Genomic DNA, 21,513 nt, shown 5'->3' with positions numbered 1-21,513 from the left:
GATAATCCGCACACGTATAATCGAGAATCTACTTTTCTGAGATTTTTTTTAAAGTTTGCATCTATCACGTAAACAGAAAATAATTGGTCTTTCTACTGACCAAAGACTTCAACTCATCAATATACGTGAAAAAGGTGCCAAGGGGTCAACTTCAATTACTCTATTCCACTTTCCACTTTTTAAAAATATGATGTTAGAATTTGCAGGGAAAAAAATTAACATCATTGTTTTCTTTTTTTAAAAACAAAATACAGAAAACAAATTTTATGTCAAATATTCTCGCTCTGTAGTATACGTTTATAAATGAGTACACTATTTACACTGAGTGGGCACTTTATTAGGTACACCTACACATGAAATGGAGCACTCCGTCAGTAACAGCATCACGTGTTAGTATTAGCATTAGCAAGGGCACATGATGCAAGAAAGCAAGCTTATATAGCATCAGCCAAAAAAAAAAAAAAAAAACACCCCTTATTTCAGTCGCTCCAAATGTTTGTCAAGTTCTGTCTTGAATCTGTTTAAGCTATCAACTTCTACAACGACAGATGGAAGTCTGTTCCACCAATCAATTACCTGCTGGCTAAAGGCAAACTTCCGCACATCTATCCTACAACCGTCTTTCCTCAAATTGAATTTATGCCCTCTCAGGTGATTATTCTGAGCAAGAGGAAGAATCCCATCAGCATTGAGCATGCTCAAACCATTCAAGGCTTTATACACCTCAATCAGATCACCTAGCAGATGCCCAGTCTCCAGACACTGTAATTTGCAAAACTTAAGCCTTTCTTCGTAAGAGCAACCCTTTGTTCCATTCACTAATCTTGTTGCCCTTCTCTGTACTCGTTCCAGCAGCTCTACATCCTTCTTAAAATGAGGCCTCCAGACCTGTATACAGTACTCAAGGTGTGACCTGACCATTGCCTTATACAAGGGGATAATCACCTCCTTATCCCTGCTAGAAATATTCCTGTATATCATTGACAAGACACCATGAGCTACTCTTGCAGACCGTCTGCACTGCTCAGAGAACTTCATATTTGCCTGCACAATTACCCCCAGGTCCATTTCATTCTCTAATACTGTCAGAGTTGATACGTTACACTGGGATTACTGCTTCCCATATTTAGTACTTTACATTTGTCAATGTTAAACTTCATTTGCCACCTCTCAGCCCATCTGCTCAACTTTTCTAGATCCTGCTGCAGCAGTCTACTGTCATTAGTGTCATTAACATCCCTGCCAACCTTCGTATCGTCTGCAAACTTGGATATTAAACTTGGATATTAAGCCTGATACCATCATCAATATCATTTATAAATACAGAAAACAACAATGGACCCAACACTGAACCCTGAGGGACTTCACTAATAACATTAGTCCACGAAGAGCAGTGTCCATTGATTACCACTCTCTGTCTTCTCCCCCTCAACCATCCCTTTATCCATAGCAGCAATTTGCCTCCAATGCCACACTGCTCCAATTTCTAAGATGCAAATATATGATATCAAAGTTATTCTTTGCATCCAGTTCCTTTGTGACTACATCATAGTATCCAATCAAATTAGTCAGACAAGACTTCCCCTTAACAAACCCATGTGATGTAAAGCAGATGGGCAGATACGTGCGGATGCTGTAATATATGCAATTAATTTACATTTATTTGTATATTATTTACTTATTTATTTGATAACATACACTACAATGACAATGTGTCACACCAGGGCCACCCGGAATATTCTTCATCTGCCCGAGTGTATTATGTTTGTGAATTGCGTGTGTTCTCTGGTCGATTTGTCTCTTTTGTTGGACGAAAAAACCTTGCTATCTATGCCTGAGACCGACTAACTCAGCCACTGAGTGAAAAGAGCCCATTAAAGTTCCTCGCGTCATCGATGGGATTCGAACCCGGGCCTTTTCTACCTGGTATGGAGAGGACGGTGACAATACCGCTGTGCTACCGCGCAGACTCAGATGTAGGTACAGTACTTACTTAGTTTTATAAGAAATCTGAGCTGCTATTTACAACGTTCTTGTTGAAAGATGGAACTTTTAAACTGACCTTCTCATTCGCCGAAGGGAGGTTGGCAAATGAACACACAGAAGGAGTAACCGAAGTCATTATTTCTGGTTGATGAGTGTAAAAATTTCCCTTGTAATTGAGAAGAGTACTTGGATCGATCAAAGATTTTAAGAAATCGTAATAAGTAGAATCTAAACTAGACTTAATAGATTTAAGTTCATTAGGCACATCCGAACTCGAATGGGGTTCATTTTATTTTATTTTTTATTTTATTTTATTTTATTAAGAAAAAGATACACAACAGGTAACCATTAACAGTGTATCTGAGATCAGATCAATAAACATAATAACAATAATGTGAAATCCTACAGGACGATAAACATTGATATAGATTCAAACAATAAAAGCATATGTACAAAAGAGGATTGTATTAAGTTAAGTTACCGGTAAAACAAGTAATAATTAATCCGTTAGAGAATAGAAAAATAATATAACAAATAATAAGCTACAATAATTAGATGTGAGCTAGTCACTTTGCAGTTTAAGTGAAGAGGCAAACTTGTGGATGGAGTTCATCAGTGATTGGGAGTTGTCAAAGAAGTCAATGCGAGAGTCATTTGCTGATTTGCTGATTCTGTTCAGTGGACTGAACTTCATTAAGTCCGTGTTGGCAGAGTCAAGGCGAAACGGTGTAAGGTTCCTGACTTGTCTACAGGGAGCATTGAAGTTTATTTTACTCAGGATATCAGATGCTTCATAAATTCCAGTGATTACTTTGGCTAGGAGGGCGATGTCAGCAGTAACTCTTCTAGTGCACAGAGGCCTTAGATGAAAGTAATCACACAGCGATTCATAATACACTGAGTGATAGAATAGAGGATTGCGGTACGTAAGGTAACGGATAAAGTTTTTTTGGACTGCTTCAATTTTGTTAGTTAAAGTCTTTGTGTGAGGATTCCAGATGGGTGAACTGAATTCAAGGATTGGCAGAACAATAGTTTTATAAAGGATAACCGCATATCTGTAGTTTTTGAACTTGTATGTGTTCCGTTTGATGAATCCCAGTGTTTTGAATGCTTTGCTGGTGATTTTAAGGACATGGGCATCGAATTTAGCACTGCTGGAAAAGAGAATCCCTAAGTCGTTAACTTGGTCACACCTTTCGATGATCACAGAGTTAATACTATACTCCGTATTCATTAGTTGTGGAGATCTGCAAGATGAGAAAGAGATAACTTTGCACTTCGAGGGGTTAGCAGACAAGCCATTCAGAGATAGCCACAGAGAGAATTTATTGAGAGCACATTGAAGTTGTTGAGAATCGGTAGTCTCCTTCACTGCTGAGTAGATCTTAAGATCATCTGCATAGAGAGCAACTTGAACATTGGAGGTGTAGATGAAAGAAGGAAGATCATTTACGAAAACAATGAAGAGAAGAGGACCTAAGGGAGAGCCTTGTGGTACTCCGCTTAGTGGTATAAAACAGTCTGAGTTCACTTGATCGATGATAACGCTCAAGGAACGATGCGTAATATAGCTGCGTAGCCATGAGAGCAAAGGGTCACGGATGCCATACAGCTTAAGTTTTTCCAGAAGTTGTTCGTGCGGGACTCTATCAAATGCCTTAGATATGTCTGTGTAGACTGCATCAACTTGTAGGTGGTTATCAAGAGCTTCAGAGGTGTATTGCCAGAAAGGAAGTAAATTTGTGACTACTGACTTGCCACTGCAGAAACCATGTTGATTCTGATCGATAAAAGGCTTGAAGAATTCGAAGAGATGTTTGTGCACTGCTGTGTCGAAGAGTTTAGCCAGGCTGTTTTGCAAGGTTATGGGTCTGTAATCGCATACGTCATTTTTATCACCTTTTTTGAAAATAGGAACTATATTGACCTGCTTAAAGTGATTAGGATACTTCCCCAGCCTGAGAGACAGGTTGAAGATCCGCAGTATGAGGGGTTTCAATGTAATGACAGTCCTTTTCCAAAATAGGCCTGGAATGTCATCTGGGCCTCTAGTATAGTCATTTTTCATGCTTTTTAATGCCGAGTTTAAATCTTCATCAGTGATAAAGAGATTAATGAGGATATCATCTTTAACAGGTGTGAAGTCAGGAAATGAGGCAGGTCTCAATGTATCATTTGTTTGAATTCTAGAAAAGTGTTTGGCAAACTCTTGAGCAATACTGAATTCGTCAGATAAGAGAATTCCATCTGCGTTTCGGAGTTGTAACTTTCTACTGGTTATGTTCTTATGCTTCATGAAATTCCAGAATGGTTTGATATCTCTGTGAGTAAGCAGACTATCCTGAACTGACTCTGTATACAAGTTGTAGGAGTTTAATATGAGAGTTTTCACTTCTTTGCGGAGTTGGCTGAATATTTCATAGTATTGACTGTCACCTGTTTGCTTATATTTGTTTCTGTAGAATTCTTTGGATTTAATTTTACGTATTAGTTCACTATTATACCAGTGCGGGTAGGTAGAGCGTGCGGTAAGATGGGATTGAGGAACAATGTCAGATATAACTGAATGGACACAGTTAATCAGGTTGTTGGTGAGCACATCGATGTCATCCATAGCGTCAGCGAGCTGCTTGTCTACGTTTCTTAGAGCTAGGTTGAGCAGAGGCCAGTCAGCCTTTCTGAAATTGAATCGAGGAGTACGGGAGCTGCATTTGAAGTTATGAGAAGTCACTGTGATGTCAAAAGTAATAGGTGAATGATCCGAGTGAAATATGGGGTTGTCGGTGTGAACATCTATATGAGTAGAGGAAAATATTAGGTCGAGGTAGGCATTTTCTCTGGTTGGAAAGTTGCAAATTTGTTCCAGACCATAGCTGTGAAGCATATTAAAGAGAGCCCTAGTCTGCAGTGATGGAGAAGAAGATTCTAAATTGGCCATTTGACAGTTAAAGTCACCCAAAACCATTGCTATGTCGGCAGATTGAATTAGTGGGAAGATTGATTCCAGCGAGCTTTCTAAGTACTGGAGGTCTATATTAGTTAAAGGAGGTGGAAAATAAAGCAATACTATTAAAACCTTTAACTTGCCAAGATGAAGAAGGCAGTATACTGATTCAATATTTGTGAAATTTGATGCAGTTTCACAGAGTATATGGTTAGAATGTATAATAGCTACTCCGCCTCCACGAGATCCTCTGTCCTTTCTATGGATTGTATATTGTCCATCTATAATCTCCTGATCATCAATATTTATGGAGAGCCAGGTTTCAGTGAGCAGGTAAATATCGTAAATATGTGAGCCTTGGATTGCTCTGAAGTGGTTTAGGTTGCTAATTATACTCCTGCAATTCTGAAGGTAAACACTGAACAGTTGGGATCTGGGGATTCTATGACGAGAGGAGAACGTAGTATGTGTAGATAGCAGGGTATCTGATTGCTATGCCGGTGGAGAGGAGATTTTGGACTCCCTTGATGGTCTGTCCGTGAAGCGTTTTACTAGAGCCCCTGATAAAAGGGATCTTAGATTCAACACTTTTTCTGTTTGTGATGGAAGGCATGTTATTATAAAAGATGAGTAGGCGGGACATCGTGTCTTCAGAGAACGGACATCTACTCCGAAACCATATTCTTCTTTAATTAGGTTGATAAGATCTTCAGATTTAGTGGAGGGTCCAAGTCTAGAAAGAAAAATTCGGTCTTTTGTGGGAATAATTGTGATATTATACTTGTGTTTGAGTAACTGAGATTTTTCTGCAGTAGTTACATTCTGTGTTTGATGAGTTATGGCTGGAAGCTTGGAGAAAGTACCTTGAGATATAGATGCTTTAATATTTTCTGACGGTTTGTTCTGTTTTGATCTTTGGTGCGATATTTGAGACTGGCAATTAGAAACAGGTTTACTCACTGTGGCGGCAGATCTACAGACAGGTTTGCAGACCTCATTAGATGTGGCAGCAGTTATTTTTGCATATGTTGCCTTAACTGATTTTGAAGAGGATTCCGCTTGGTGACTCTGAGCTTGTGAAATAGAAGTACAGACAGAACTGTTCCGCAGAGGAGAGTAGGTGGGAGGAGTGGTTCTATTTACATCAGAAGAATCATCTAACAGAGTCTGTTTGGCAATAAATTGCTCAGTTGAATGACTTGAATCATGAATGTTAGCAGGCTTGGGCAAGTTAATATTTGCAGCAGTAGAACTATTGAGGCCGGTGGAAGGTGAAGATCTGGTCTCAGTACTGAGGGCATCGTCAGTTAATGAAGAATTCGTATTCACTTTGAGCCCATTGGTGTCGAGAGTAGGTTCAGAATTCTTCCTAGCTTCCCTTAAGTGGCAAGACATAATTGATGTCAGATTTTTAATTTGGGCGTTAATGTCAGAAATTTCAGCCTGTTGATTAGTTAATATTGTTTTTATACCACAAATCTCCGTGTATAGCTCGCTGTTTCCTTCATTGAGTGTATTAGAATCCAGGAGAATTTCAGAGTTTGCAGTATGAGGTGCGCTGATTAGATGAGTTTGAATGAGGATTTTCTGCATAGTGTTAAAGAGTAGTTCCTGGAATTCAGTTGATTGCAGAATACCAAAGGTTGGATTCATTAACAGTAGCAGAAGTATAACGCTGTCACAAATTCACTACAAGAAATACAGTTAATATTGAAGTCCAGTTTAGAGATTATTAATCTCATCGAAGACAAAAGATCTTGAGAATTCGACATAAAAAGAATACACAATATTCAAGAGTAATTCGTTATAGTGACCAATTATTTCCCACTTTTTTTAGAGTTTATCTGACATTTGTTGAACCTGCGCTTCGAATAACGAATTTTAACAAACAAATAAATCATTAAACTCAGGAAATTCTTTAGAAAAAAGCTGTAACTAAAGCAATTTTTATGAGTCTCTTTCACAACGTGGTTAAGTTAGTCGGTCTCAGAATGGTAGCATGGTTTTTTTTCTCCCAGAAACTCGGTTTTGTTGTCCAGGGAACAGCAAATCGACAACAGAACACACGCAATTTACAGACATATTATATATGACCCAATATGGCCTAAGTTGCTGATGCGCCTAAAACCCTACAATAACAACAACAACAAGCTCTATACTAAATAGTCCTAACAAAGTCAAACCTGTACCAGACAAAAAATCTAAAGAATTTGGAAGCTAAAAGTAAAATAAATACTGAATAATAAAGCAAAGCAAATACGGTGCTGTTTCTCGTATTCTGTCTATTTTGTGAACTTCTTTGACCGTTTGCTCATCCCGGAATATAAACAGAAAATTTATTTATTTTACTAAATTTCGGATGGTTCTAAAATCAATTTGTTATGATTTTGCGACGCGGAAATGACGTCATTTGAGAAAGAAAACAGAATCGGGAGAATATATCGCGCAAAGGATCATGGGAGGTGATCTTGGATGTGCTTAGAGCTGGCATAAATCAGCTGGTTGTGGAAAAAACGTTTATGATTCGGGGTATACCACTTAGGTGGCTTTGGCTAACTATTGCCACCCGTGGCAGAAACATTTTGATAACTAGAGAAATGGATATCTTAAGGGCAGTGATCTTGGATGTGTTCAGAGCTGGCATAAACCAGCTCTGAGCACATCCAAGATCATTACATTACATGTGCTTCAGCCTTTCCAGTTGAATCGCATGTAATGTAAACGTTGCAGTACCCGTCTGTATTACTGAAGCGTTGTATATTTCCATCAAGAGGCGAATCATAAACGTTTTTCTGCAACCAGCTGGGTCGGTCAAGAATATTTGAATCGGTTCGCGATTGGGAGATAACAGACTCCAAATTATATGTATAAGTAGAATCTTTTGCTTGTTGTTGACCATTCTCATTAGGTTGCAGAAGGCCTCGTTGGCCATCAAGTTTTCGCGTTTCTTTGCAATTGCGCTGAGTCGGTTGAGCATGGCGAGCTCTAGATCCTCAGTCATCTTGTTGTTTGGATGATTGTAAAAGTTTCGAAAGGGGTCTTCTTCTCGAAGTCGCGTTACAAGTCTATGCAGGTCATTACCGCATGCTTCGTCAGGGTCACCGTCATCGTTGTCTTGACACATCATCCTACATATTTCAATCGTTTTGCCAAATGTCCGAGTCCGATTCATACAATTTACGATATAGTATGAGCTCTTCACTGTCGTCGTTGAACTTGACATATTTCATCTGTGACAGTATCTCTGTTTCCTCATTGCGTAATGGAATGTGCAGCGTTACCATCTCACGCTTGTACTCGTTGAGATCTTGAGCCAAGTCATAGTTTCGATAGCGTATTATGCGTGGATACTGTCGTTTCTTGCAGATCTCGTTAGCGCTGCAGGTGTAATTTGCGACAAAGCATGACAAGAGTAATATGATCCAATGTGATAGTATTATTGTAACAATACAAATACTTGTATTGTTGCAATCATACTATTTAACAAATGGCTACAATCAAATGGGTAATTAGGCTATTGGTTACTCTACCGAATCAACCTTCCAAAGGTTGATTCTGTAGCGTAACAACCTTCAACCTTCCAAAGGTTGATTCTGTAGAGTAAGCAGCGTAATTGTGTTTCCTATTTTTCGCTAACATTGATTCGGTAGAGTAAGTAGCGGCCGTGAGCATAAATTACATCGTTCATGATTTCGGTTCTAGCTGTTCGAAATTTAGTAAGTGTCGTCAAAGATGTTTACACATAAAACATCTTTCGTGCGTACAGGGTACACGCGCGATTTATTTTTACTGGCTGAGTTAGTCGATCTAAGGCAAGGACAGCAAGGTACCACTTCCCCAAAATCTTCAGTTTTTCGTCCAGCAAAACAGGCAAACCGACCACAGAACACATGCAATTTATAGGCAAACCGACCACAGAACACATGCAATTTATAGACAAACACGGGTAGATGAGGTAATTCTCGGGTGGTTCTGAATGATAATTTACATATACAGATCTTTTAACTGGCAAAATTACAGCACTGCCCAATAACCACTTGAATTGCCCGTAGATTGTAGGAGAGTATGTATCCAATAATACACTGAGGAAGATTTGAACTCTGAACAAAGTTATAATGAGTTTTGTTATATGTGTGTGTTGTATGTGGTATATGAGTGCCGGAGGTTGACTCTGTGGCGAGAATTGCATGGTTCCCCCTTGGAAAACTGGTTTTTAATTTCCATAGTATACGTGAAATTTACAAAATGACAAACTTACACCTCACGACCTGTTTCCAGGTTCTGATCTAGCTGATGAGCTGTGTCGTCCATTAAATCCTCCATTAAAATGAACTTGAGACCAGGTATCCATAGGTTGCAAAGTATTCATCCTGTTATCTAACGACTTACTATGTTTCCGTTTACAAAGACATGAAGATTTACGAGGTCTGATAGTAAAGTTCTAAGATTAAATCAGTACAAAATTTCATCGTAAATTTTTGAATTATTTGTAGACGTCCTCACAATAAACCTCTGGTAAGTATTTAGATGTGTGCTTTGGAAACTTCCTTCAAAGTCGCTTTCTGAAAGGTTACTTGGCGCTTTGTCACAGTCCCCAGAATCGCTATTGATGGAACAAACAGTTCTCAGTCGTGGAAATAATAAAATATGAATCTTGATTTAGTTTTCTTTGTTACTCAAGTTCATTGGGTTCATCTTGGCGCATACTTTTCTCATGTACAGATTTTCGTTTGCAATCAGCCTAACTGTAAATAAAAGCATTAAACCGTAATGTTTATTTGCAAATCCCATTTTGTCAGTATTCTATGCGATATTAAACCAGTATAAAAAAGAACATTGAGCAATCAATAATGAGCATTTATACAAAGTACATTTCCAAAGTACTCCAAACTATATCACAATAAATCTCGTAGAGAGAGAGAGAGAGAGAGAGAGAGAGAGAGAGAGAGAGAGAGCGACAGCAAAGCGTGCTCGCACTCTCTTTCACTTTGTGATCAATTATCTTATCTGAAATGAGTTGTGTCAGTTCTGATATATTTAAGTTGACGCGTTTGTGTTCTGTTGAAAATGATAAAATATTGATGATGATGATTGGTGGAAAAAATAAAACACGAAAATTGTCGTTAGCAATGAGACTTTCTCGTTTTTTTTTTTTTTTTAGATTCACAAACCAAGCGGCAAACTTTATTTCTTATTATAGTATTCGCCATATAGTGCAAGGAAGCCACAGGCTTATGCTACCCTGGCAAAAAAAAGAAAAAAACAGTAGATAAAAAACAAATTATATGCTTCCCTCTTTATACAAGTAAGTATCCAGGTGATCTTTGAATTTATTCCAGCTATCAGCCTGAACTACCTGCGAAGGCAACTTGTTCCAGCTGTCAACGGCTCACTAGCTAAAAGAAAACTTCCTACAATCTAATCTAAACCTCAATCCCAGTAATTTGAATTTATAACCTAGTTCGGGAATTCTTTAGAACAGTGAGAATTCCACCTTCATTCATTTTACTAATCCCTCTCAGAGCCTTATAAACCTCAATTAGGTTACCTCTGAGATGCCTGGTTGCCAAGCTCTGTAGCCCACATAATCGGAATCTTTCCTTATACAGTCGTCCTTCTGCCAATCTCACCATTCCAGTTGAGTTTCTCGTCTTTGAAACCTTTCAATAAGACGATTTCCTTTTTTTCAGATGAGATCTCCACGCCTGAACACATTATTCCAAATGTGGTCATACAATTGCCTTATACAGTGTGATTATCTGCTCCCTATCTCTACATGATAGCGTTCGATAAATCATCGATAGTACACTATTGGTTTTCCTGGCTGCCTGCTTACACTGTTCAGAAAACTTCATATCTTCCGGTATCATAACACCCAGATCCCCTTCTTTAACCACTGTTTTTAATTCAGCCCCACCAAGTGTATAATTTATTTGTGGGTTGCTGTTCCCCAAGTGTAAGACCTTGCATTTTGCAGCATTAAAACGTGGCTGCCACTTTTCCAGCTATCAGCCTGAACTACCTGCGAAGGCAACTTGTTCCAGCTGTCAACGGCCTCAAGCCTGTTCAAGTCATCCTGAAGGAGCGACATTAACGACTCTGCCAATCTTTACGTCATCTCCAAATTTTGACATCACACCTTCTATCCCTTCGTCGATGTCATTCATGAAAATGAGAAACAACAGTGGTCCAAGAACAAATCCTTGAGAGACCCCACTCCTGACGTTACACCAATCTGAAGGTTATCTATTAATCACAACCCTCTGCCTTCTGCCTTGCAGCTACCCAGCAGTCCATCTTAGAATCTTACCAGTAATCCCAAAGTGTTCAAGCTTATGCAGTAGCCTCTCATGCGGGACCCAGCAAACGTTAGAGTGGTAATTGTCGCTAGGTCAAATATTCCGAAAAGACAGGTGCAAAGGTAAATTGATGTCAGTTTATTTATTTTTTATTTATATTTTACCACAAAAGTATCATCCGGATAGAATTCGTCCTTGAAAAAATATTAACTTTTTGAAACTATACTCTAGTCAGATTGTTTGGTTTTAGTACAGTTTTAAGTGCATCAGCAAATTATACCATATTGCTCCATATATAATACGTATGTAAATCGCATGTGTTCTGTGGTCGATTTGCTGTTTGCTGGACGAAACACTTCAGTTTCTCCGGGTAGAATTAGTAGCACAAGTGGTAGGATCGCTGTCCTCCCCACACTGGGTGAAAAAGACCTCAGTTCGAATCCTGTCGATAACGGGGGGAATTTTTATAGGGCTTTTTCACAATGCAGTTGAGTTACTCACTCTTAGGCGAAGGTAGCATGGTTTTTTCTCCCGGAAACTCGTTTTTTTTTTGTTCAGTAAACAAAAAATCGGACCACAGAACACATGCAATTCACTGACAATATACACGGAGCAATATGATCTTAGTCGCTAATGCTCCTAAAACTCTACGACAACAAGAACAACCTGAGTTTCCAAGAGGAAAAAAACCATGCTACCCTCACCTGAGATCGACTAACTAAGCCACGTTGTGAAAAAGGTCCAAAAAATTTCTTTCGTGATTGACGAGATTCGAACTCAAGTCTTCTCCAACCTGTGTGGGAAGAACGGTGATAATACCAACTGTGCTACCCACGAGGCCCCTCGCGTCAGAAAAACTGCCCATCCTAAAAGTACAGATTGGTTTAGCTGAACCTTGGTGTACAGTGAGTTAAATGCTTTCTTAAACCACCTATGTATTAAGTAAACCCATCATGTCCCACACACTTCAGTAGAAGGCAAATCAAGGCAACTAACGGTCCCGGGGAGTATGTAGGCATTGCACAGAAATTGTCTGACATCATTAACAGCATGGGCTGGGCATTGTCTTGTCAGAAAACGGTTACGTATCCCTTGAAGAAATGATCAAAAGAAGGTCTAAAGAAGTTTCATAATGCCTATGTAGTCCTGCCTCTTATAGCCATCTACTAAAAGTAGTTTTCTTTGCTGAATGTCTCAACGATGAAATAACATCATCTGTAAATCTCATTAAGGATACAAATTTGTCAGCTGTAGTATGCCTGCTCGTTATTTATCCTCATATAAATGTCAGAGAGTTACGCGCTCTGACATTTGTTTAGGGCTCCAGAACCAGGATGACGGCTGTGGATGTATTCTGCTGGCCAGTGGCGCCAACGTTGACAAAATATCCTAAGATAACGTCTCAACGTGGGCAGCAATTTGCCGAATGGATCATCCAGACTCACGGAACCTGACTATGCGATCCCATTCAACTGGATATACCCTGATATTATACACGAGTTCTGAGTTCTTTACGACAAACTGACTACAAATATTCAGTTTTCCTTCTTTTGCAACTAATAATAACATGTATCAATCTGACCCCTCCAGTGACTCTCTATCGTGCTTATTTTCTCTTCCAACTCGTACATGCTTGATCATTTGCATATAATCACGATATAATGAATTTTCACTTCCGTATTGAGATATGCTCAATATGGAAGTGAATGTGTACCTATAGTGTGCCAATTACACACTATATCTTTTAGGGAAACCAATAAGTAAAAGACATGGAAGTCAAATAAGGCGAATATGGTGGAAATTCAACACTTCCTCTTCAATCCAAAAGTGTGGAAATTCAACATAAAAACAGGCCATGATATCATGGTATTGCCCCATTTTGCAGATAATAAACTTCCTCATCCTTGTACACCTAGCGACGATCAGATGCAACGCCTGTCAGGAGCATGTTAAGATACAACACCATAACCATTTTCTCGAAGAAAATGGTCCTAAAATATTTGTAGAAGACATACCTCATCACATCGTTAGTCTTTGAAAGTTCACGGCATTGTCTACATCAGTTTTTGCATTCTCTAGAGAGTAGTACCAGAATTATGAAGGTTAAAAGTATCATTGAGCTTAAAGGGGATTTCATACGACCCGCAAATCATGTACACGATCTATACATCCTGATCATCTTCCCTTGAAACTACTCGCAAGCTCCATACGCTGATAAAGTGTAGGTGTGCGTGTGTGTTTGCTATTTACTGGACAAAAAAAACCCTAGTTTCTGGGAGAAAAACCATGCAACCATCGCTGGGTCCAACCAACTCACCCACGTTGTGGAAAAAAGTCAAATAAAATTCCTCGCGTCACTGATGGGAATCGAACCCAGGCCTTTACCACCTTGAAAGGACCGTGATTATAACCACTCTACTAACCGCGAGAATTTACACCAATAAGAATCGTTTTCAGTCATTGCACACAGCAACTTTGGAATGTACAGTCTCCACTAAGCATATCTCAATACTGTATGTGGTGTACACTTGCCCTGCTGCTTTCAGTCTCATGGGCACATTTTCAGAATTCCAGTTCCATTTAAAAATTGCTTTACGTTTTCTGTTAACGGAGTCTTGTACCATTTTTCTTTCTCATTAAACTGACCCGCGCAGTCAGTTTAATGACATCTGGTAACTGCATGTTACCTGAAAATTTCACATTTGGAGTTATGTTAACATATAGAGTATCAATAATTTTTTTTATTGACAATGAAATGTGTAGATATTTTTGACACACCCTGTACATAAGGGTGTTATCTGATCTCTATATTCGAAAGACATTTTCCCTGTTGACCCTGGACAAAGGGTAGACAAATAAATTAAAATTTTATTAATTATTCAAATATTATAATTTCTATTAATATACTTTTATTATAGTTTTATATAATATAATTTGTATGTAATATCTCATATAATTTATTATATTTATATTTAAAGATATTTATTTATTAAATCTATATTATATATAATAAATAGTGTAATTTTTATGTTATATAAATAAATATAAATACGGATTATTCAAGTAATTAGCAATTACAGGTATATTTATATGTGATTATTAGAACATTCCTTTTTTTCCCTAATAATAATATGGTTAATGGTGGTTAATATGATCTATGCTGTTTAGTAAACAGAAAACAAACTGGCTGTGTCCTGACTGACTAACTCACACACACACACACGAAATAATCGTTAAACTTTACTTACGGTATACAGCAGGATGCTTTTAAAGATATAATCTCTTTTAGTGTCTTCTGTTCATCCCAATAGTTAGCCACTGAACACCATCAGCTAAGTGCATTCCCAGAACATACGCCTTCCCTTTCCTAGTGCGGTGTTGCCAACACATGGATCGCAAATGTACAAGGTCTTTCAGTGTCACTCACTGGATCTCTACCATATGCAGCTAATTCAGTAAACGTTCTCTTGAAATTGTTCGATTGACTGTTTCCTGCAACACGAGCAAAAACGGAAGTGGAAATAGGACTTCCGGAATAACCACACGAGCACACATACATACGTTCACACCTCTCATTCTCATTTGACAAACGAAAAACCCTTAGTTATACAAAATGCTCTCAGTGTTTATTTCTTCTTTCTTTTTTTCTTTTTTAATTTTATCTGGGGAGAAAGAGAGAATTGCTTACTGGACAATGTCCTTGTTGATAGCATCTGAGACGTTGCCACATGAAAGATAAAACGCTAGCTTCTTCGTAGATGTAGTGAGGGTTGAAGGACGTGGCCGAGACTATATGGAAACATTTCAAGATAAACAGATATTGGAGATCACGTGATAGGAGTTGAACAGCAAATTAACGCATTTCAGAAGCTGTTTTAACTGTTTATAATTCCTTATATAGCTCTATCCAAACAGCACAGTAAAACAATTTCATTATAGTTTTGCAAAATACCGGTACAATTATAGAAATAAAATAATAATAATAATAATAATAATAATAATAATAATAATAATAATAATAATAATAAAACAATTATCACAAAGTTCAAATTAATGTCTGCAGAAATTCAAATCTGGAAACAAAAAAAAGCACGAAGCATAAGCAAAATTATTAATATTCCAGCATTTTTATTAGCTAATAAATTATTAATAGTTCACATTCTTGCCGTGAGGGGACGCATAATCACATTAAAAGCATGAAGTATAAACAAAATTAGAAAAAAAAAGATCAATATTCCAGCATTTTATTTGTTAATAAATTATTAATAGTCCACATTCTTGCCGCAAAGTGGCGCCAATTATTACACATTAAAAGTGAAAAAGATTACGCGAACACCTTCAGTATGGATAAATATTAATACAGTATTGCATTTATTTTATAATTTTATTTCACGAAGAAATATGAAATACGTAGCGCAAGTTTAAATAAAAAATCGCGCTATAAAGTTGAATTATTCAATATATTATTATTAATTTTTCTGAATTAATTATTAAAATACAACTGCTAGTTATCATACGCTGATCTAAAATTCTCAAGTAAAATTTTTAAATTTGTACAGTGCTGCCATCTAGGGACTCGTTTGAAAAATATAATAAACCATTAAAGAGAAATCATTAAGTACTTATTAGTGAAAGCAATGCTCCTTCGAGTCTATTATCTTATATTGAAAAGACTCGAATAGTGCAGTGCATTAGCAGTCTAAGTTCTTTGACTTTGCTTTTTTATGCAGATAAACGTTGCTTATTTTTTTTCTTAAAGAGTTTTCAAAGTTCCAATCGTCTTCTGCTGCTATTTTTGGAAACGAATGTTGATGAGATTGGGTATGAATATGCAGAAGCATTGACAGCAGTTCCAAGATTTTTACGCCATTAGTCATTTTTTTATACGGTTTTTCGAACAGCTTTGGAAGACGATATATCGTTTAACAGCTGAAGTTTCTCCCAGGTATCTCCGAATACTTGCTCAAACTTTGGCAATCTTATCTCTTTCTCTTTCCATCATATGGAAGACTCGAAAATTTTTTTATTTATTTATTTTATTTGCTTATTTTTGGCAAGCTTTCTGCAGATAAGGTTTATGAGTTCCTCGAACAGTTGTCTCGACTTGTGGCTCCATCTATAGTGTAATATACCATCAATATCAGACGACAATAAAGTCAGACGACTATCGCTCGAGGATGTTGATTTCTTTTCTTGTATGCGCCACCAAGTGGGCGTTTTAATATGCAGATAAAAATTAACATTTTCTCTAGGCGTAGACTAATTTAGCTGAACTTTTCTTATTTCGCTCTTGGCATGAGTAGCTAAGTAGGAGAATTAAATAAATACTCCTTGGCTCGTGCGAATAAATTAACTCTCTATTACTCACTAGCTATTAATTCTCGTGGGTTATTACAAAAGAGGTATGAGTATTATGTAACAAAGAACTAGAGTACTGCACATATTCAAAAAATAATTAATTCATTAATTAAAATAAATTTAATTTATTATTACTGTTATATAAAATATAACAATCAAGTTTTGATGCCTAAATCTGAGTCAAGATAAGCAATGGATATTTAATAACTAAAGGTTGATGTCCATCATCGAAACAATAAGCAATTAGTCTTAATTACGAAACAATGCTTGGTGTATGTCTTGATAATTGAGCGGTCGACAACTACAGTTGTTGCATCTGAGAGCTTTGAACATCAAACAGAAGCACGATGAATTGAGTTCGATTGTTCTGGAAAAGCACTTAGACAAAGTAACGTCATGAAGTATCCAGAGATAACTCTCCTTCAAAGTCCTTTTAGAAATTCCTGCTGGCATGGACAGGAATCGTACCTAGACTTTTGTAAACAAGCAGTAAGTTATGTTTATGGGATTTAATTATTTTTGATTGATTGTTTATGGAATTTTATTGTTTTCATTGTTTATGGGATTTAATTATTTTTGATTGATTGTTTATGGAATTTTATTGTTTTCATTGTTTATGTGATTTTAATGTTTTATCTTTATGAGATTTTTCTCTTTTGCTTGATTATTGATTGTTTATTTATGGGATTTGTTTATTTTGATTGATTGCGAATGTTTATGAGATCTGATCATTGTTTTTTGGATTATTCATTGTTTATGAGATTTGATTGTTGTTTCTGAATGAATCATTCTTTATGAGATTTTATTTATGAAATTTATTTGTTTATGAGACTTTTGAATGATTCTTTATTTATGAGAATTGATTGTTGTTTCTAAATGAGTCATTGTTTACGAGATTTATTTGTTTATGGGTTTTGTGAATCATTTGATTGTTGTTTTTGAGCGATTCATTTTTTTATGAGATTTGATTGTAGTTTCTAAATTAGTTACTGTCTATGAGATTTGATTTATAAGATTTATTTCATTTATTTCTAAGATGGATTTCATAAATTTTAAGATGGATTGTTGGGTGGCTGCAGAGATGAAGATAGAAGGTTGTGATTATTCGATATTTCTTCGGATTGGTGTAAAGTCAGAGGTGAGGTCGACCAAGAATTGGTTCTTAGACCACTGTTGTTTCTGATTTTCACAAACAATGTCGAGGAAGGCTTGATGTCAAATTTGTCAAAATTTGTCAGAATGGCTTGATGGAAGAAGACGTAAAGATTGGTAGAGAAGTTAATGATCAGTACCAAGCACCGCTCTTTCAGGATGAGTTGAACAGGCTGCAAGAATGGTCAGAAAAGTGCTTTGTTTTAATGCAGCAAAATGCAAGTTCTTACACTTGGGGAAGAACAACCACAAAATAAATTATACTGTACACTTGGTGGGATGAATTAAAAACAGTGGAGGAAGAAAGGGTTCTGGGAGTTATAATACTAGCAGATATTAAGTTTTCGGCAGCCAGGAAAGCCCATAGTGTCCTATCGATGATATCCTGCAGAGATATGGAAGTCATAGTCCCACTCTATAAGTCAATGGTATGACCACATTTGGAATACTGTGTTCAAGTATGGAGACCTCATCTGAAAAAAAGACATTGAGCTTCTTGAAAGGGTCCAAAGATTGGCAACTTGCATGAGATCGGCAAAAGAGCGACCATATGAGGAGGACAGACTCGGTGTATGTGGGCTGCAGAGCTTGGCAACCAGGTGCCTGAGAGACGATCTGCTTGAGGTTTATAAGGCTTTGAGAGAGGCTATTAAAATTAACGAAGGCAGAATTTTCACTATTTTAGAGAATTCCAGAACTCGGAGGAATAAATTCATATTACAGTGGAATAGGTGTTTATTGTAGGAAGTTTTCTTTTAGCCAGCGAGTCATTGATTACTGTACAAGTTGCCTCCGCAGGTAGTTAAGGTTGACAGTTTGAAGAAATTCAAGGGCCAACTGGATAGTTACCTATGTGAGGAGGGAAGTAAATAATTTGTATTTTCTTATCTACTGGTTTTTTTTTTTTTTTGGTTTTTTTTCTCGGCCATAGTGCAAGGAAGCCTGCGACTTCCTTGCACTATATGGTTATTACTATTTGTTTCTGAGATAGTTAAATGATTTATTAAATATTAAGCAAGAACTATTCTTTTGATAAAAAAATAATAATAATAAAATAAACTTGAAATGCAGAAAACCTAAAAATGAGAAAAACAAAATATATAGAAGCAAAAGGTTTTACAAAATCACATTGTATGCGAAGAGAAAATTGCAACGGGGAAGATGATGGAGATCAGATCGGACAGTTTGACGGCACTTTAACGCACCCGTAACACATTCGCTACAAGTGGTAGACAGAGCGACGTTTTATCGACAAACAGCACGCCACAGTTCGTCTTCAGAATGAGCAGAAATGTAGCGAGTGAGGACGACAGATTCTTCCCCAATCGTTATGAAAGACGGCATTTGTGTGCGCGTATAATTTACTAGTAGACATTACGCATCCTTGATTTGACGTTAATCCTCTGTACTACCCACCTCCCCCTCTGGGTTCCTAACCCCGCTCTCTCCTCCTCCTCCTCTTCCTCGCACAATTGCTACTTCACCCACAAGCACATCGTGTCAAGGTGATAGATGAGCAGTGTCGTAGTTTTGTCGAGAACCAATAAGCCATCTCTGCGACAGGCAATAAATCCAGGGTTCAACACGTCGGAAGGATCATGAAAAAGGTCATGAGCCATTAGAGGTGGCCTTAAAAACAGATGTGAGAGGCAATGTTTAAGAATCAGACGTTTGAGAGGATATTCCTCATAAAATGATAATCTTATTCTCGCACAAAGAGAGAATACGTAATTGACCGTACAAAGAAAAGAGAAACGATTCTTCAAGAACGAAAATAATAGACAGAAGGGAATAGAATAAATTCGTCTTCGAAAACTGTATAAAAATTGGACTGTTCTACCAGCCAATTAAAAAAATCTGGCAATAATAAGCACCACAGAAGTCCAACAATGAATTTTAATTCAGCAGACGATGTTCCAATTCCACTACACAGACGATAATCGATATTCCACTACGCAGACGATAATCAATATTCCACTACGCAGTTTCATTTGTCCGTTTTAATTGTTGTAGCTCAGTGACATTAACACAGCCCAACTGAAAAGCTGTTAAGAATTAGGGCACCGGAGTCCAACAATGAATTTTAATTTAGCAGACGATATTCCACTGCGCAATTTCATTTTTCTGGTTTAATTGTTGTAGCTTAGCGAAATTAGAATTCCGCCATTTTTTTTTTTTTTTTTTTAACAGATTCTTTCAGTTTATGCTCATTCTTTCTTATTGTTCACAGTAATCTAAGCTTCGTAGAAAAACAAAAACCACTCTTGTTTACCATCTGTGGTATTTTATCCAATTAAGGACGCTGTCATTCTCAGATATTTTCAAAATCCAACGAACGTGCAACGCACTCAAACAGGAAGTATTTGAATGAATTGGGTTGATCTCTTCTTCCAAATCTCCCTACATTCTCTGAAGTATTAAATTTTCAGCCCTGGACAATAAGAAAATGCATTTTTCATCCCTCACTCAATGCTCCTACTATTGCCAGTGAACTCTAGCTTGACGTCTGCTGTGAATACAGAATTTGACATCCCCGCCTTAGCGTTGATCCGGTCTATTTTTGAATATTGTTATAGTATTTAATGGCTGTGGAGCTACGCTTGGGTAACTTTTACGATTTTGTGCGTGTTAAAGGGACTTTCAATGGGTTCGTGGGGTTGTTTATTGCCGCGGGAAGTGATATGGGATGTTGTTAAAAATATAGGAGTGTTTATAGGAGTATTATGTCCGCAACTTTTTTGCAAATTATTGCAATAACACGAATCTGACGTTGTTCTAACCATGATCAGGTGAATCTTACTTTTGCTAAGTGCATTAATAGAAATTTTCCATTGCTCTTGATGGGATCCAAAAGATGATTTGTTTGTGCTTCCCAAGTACACTAATTACGTGTTCTCCTGAATGACCTATTCATCCGGGTCATCAGCCTCTACAGAAAGGCTCAAGCATCAGAGAAAATGACAATCCACCCCCTTCCTTCTTACACTTCATTTTCCCTCCCCCATCGCAGGCAGAACTCGTTGTTGCCTCAGGTGACATTAAAAGTGCCATTAGAGAGTGGAGGGATTACAATCTCCAGCTCCGACCCTCAGCACCGTACCAAGAGCGCGACGAAAGGGAAGAATCACAAATACCATTATCGACTGTGCAAAGCTGGATTATGAAAACTTTATTGATCGATCCTGCTGTGAGCTACATCCACTTACAAAATGGCATGCACATCTCCAGAATAGTAAAAACTAAAAAAAAAAAAAAAAAAATCAATTCAACTTATTCGTTTTCTAACGTTAACTAGTGGTGCCATCTGTTGATATTGTTTTGTAGTTTGAAAACAAAAAACATGCGTGTGGTAATCTTGGTTTTATTGTTCGATAATTTTATTTGAATATAAATAATGGTCTTTGTCAATCTTCACTTAAAGGTCGCATTCGTTTACAAAATGACCACGCAGATGTATTTTAAGATGGCTTTGACCGCAAACAATGAAACTCGTTTAAAATAATACGGCCATTTCTCTTTCTTCATTGTCATAAACGATAGGCGCCGTGCACAAAGCTAAAAGTGAAACAGGCCAATCAGAAATGGTTTATGTTGGAAATTAAGTGGATGGAGAAAAGACAAAGGAGTCTCAACTGTTGTTCTCCGAGAACATTTACTATACAAAATGGTGTAAGGCAAGATGTGGCCAGATAAATGAGTTGAAGTCACTAAGAGGCGTCCGCAAACCACACAACACAGTGCTTAAGGTGTCAGCATGACAAAGTCCAGTCT

At 37.4% G+C, this 21,513-nt stretch overlaps 1 protein-coding gene across 1 annotated transcript in view; it reads right to left on the bottom strand.

The window, feature by feature from the left end:
* The window catches only part of LOC150077911 (regulator of G protein signaling loco-like), a 56,935-nt gene extending 42,132 nt beyond the window's left edge, over positions 1 to 14,803 (bottom strand). Inside the window, exon 1 of the mRNA XM_090384826.1 lies at positions 14,481 to 14,803. The gene's annotated coding sequence lies outside the window, so the exon portion shown is untranslated. The remainder of the gene's footprint in view (positions 1 to 14,480) is intronic.
* Between the last annotated feature and the right edge of the window lie 6,710 nt (positions 14,804 to 21,513).

The sequence above is a fragment of the Mastigoproctus giganteus genome, chromosome 11 (genome assembly GCF_048544385.1).
Source record: "Mastigoproctus giganteus isolate SK-2022 chromosome 11, ASM4854438v1, whole genome shotgun sequence".
NCBI classification, from domain to species: domain Eukaryota; kingdom Metazoa; phylum Arthropoda; class Arachnida; order Uropygi; family Thelyphonidae; genus Mastigoproctus; species Mastigoproctus giganteus.
This window is presented reverse-complemented; position numbering and strand designations above follow the sequence as displayed.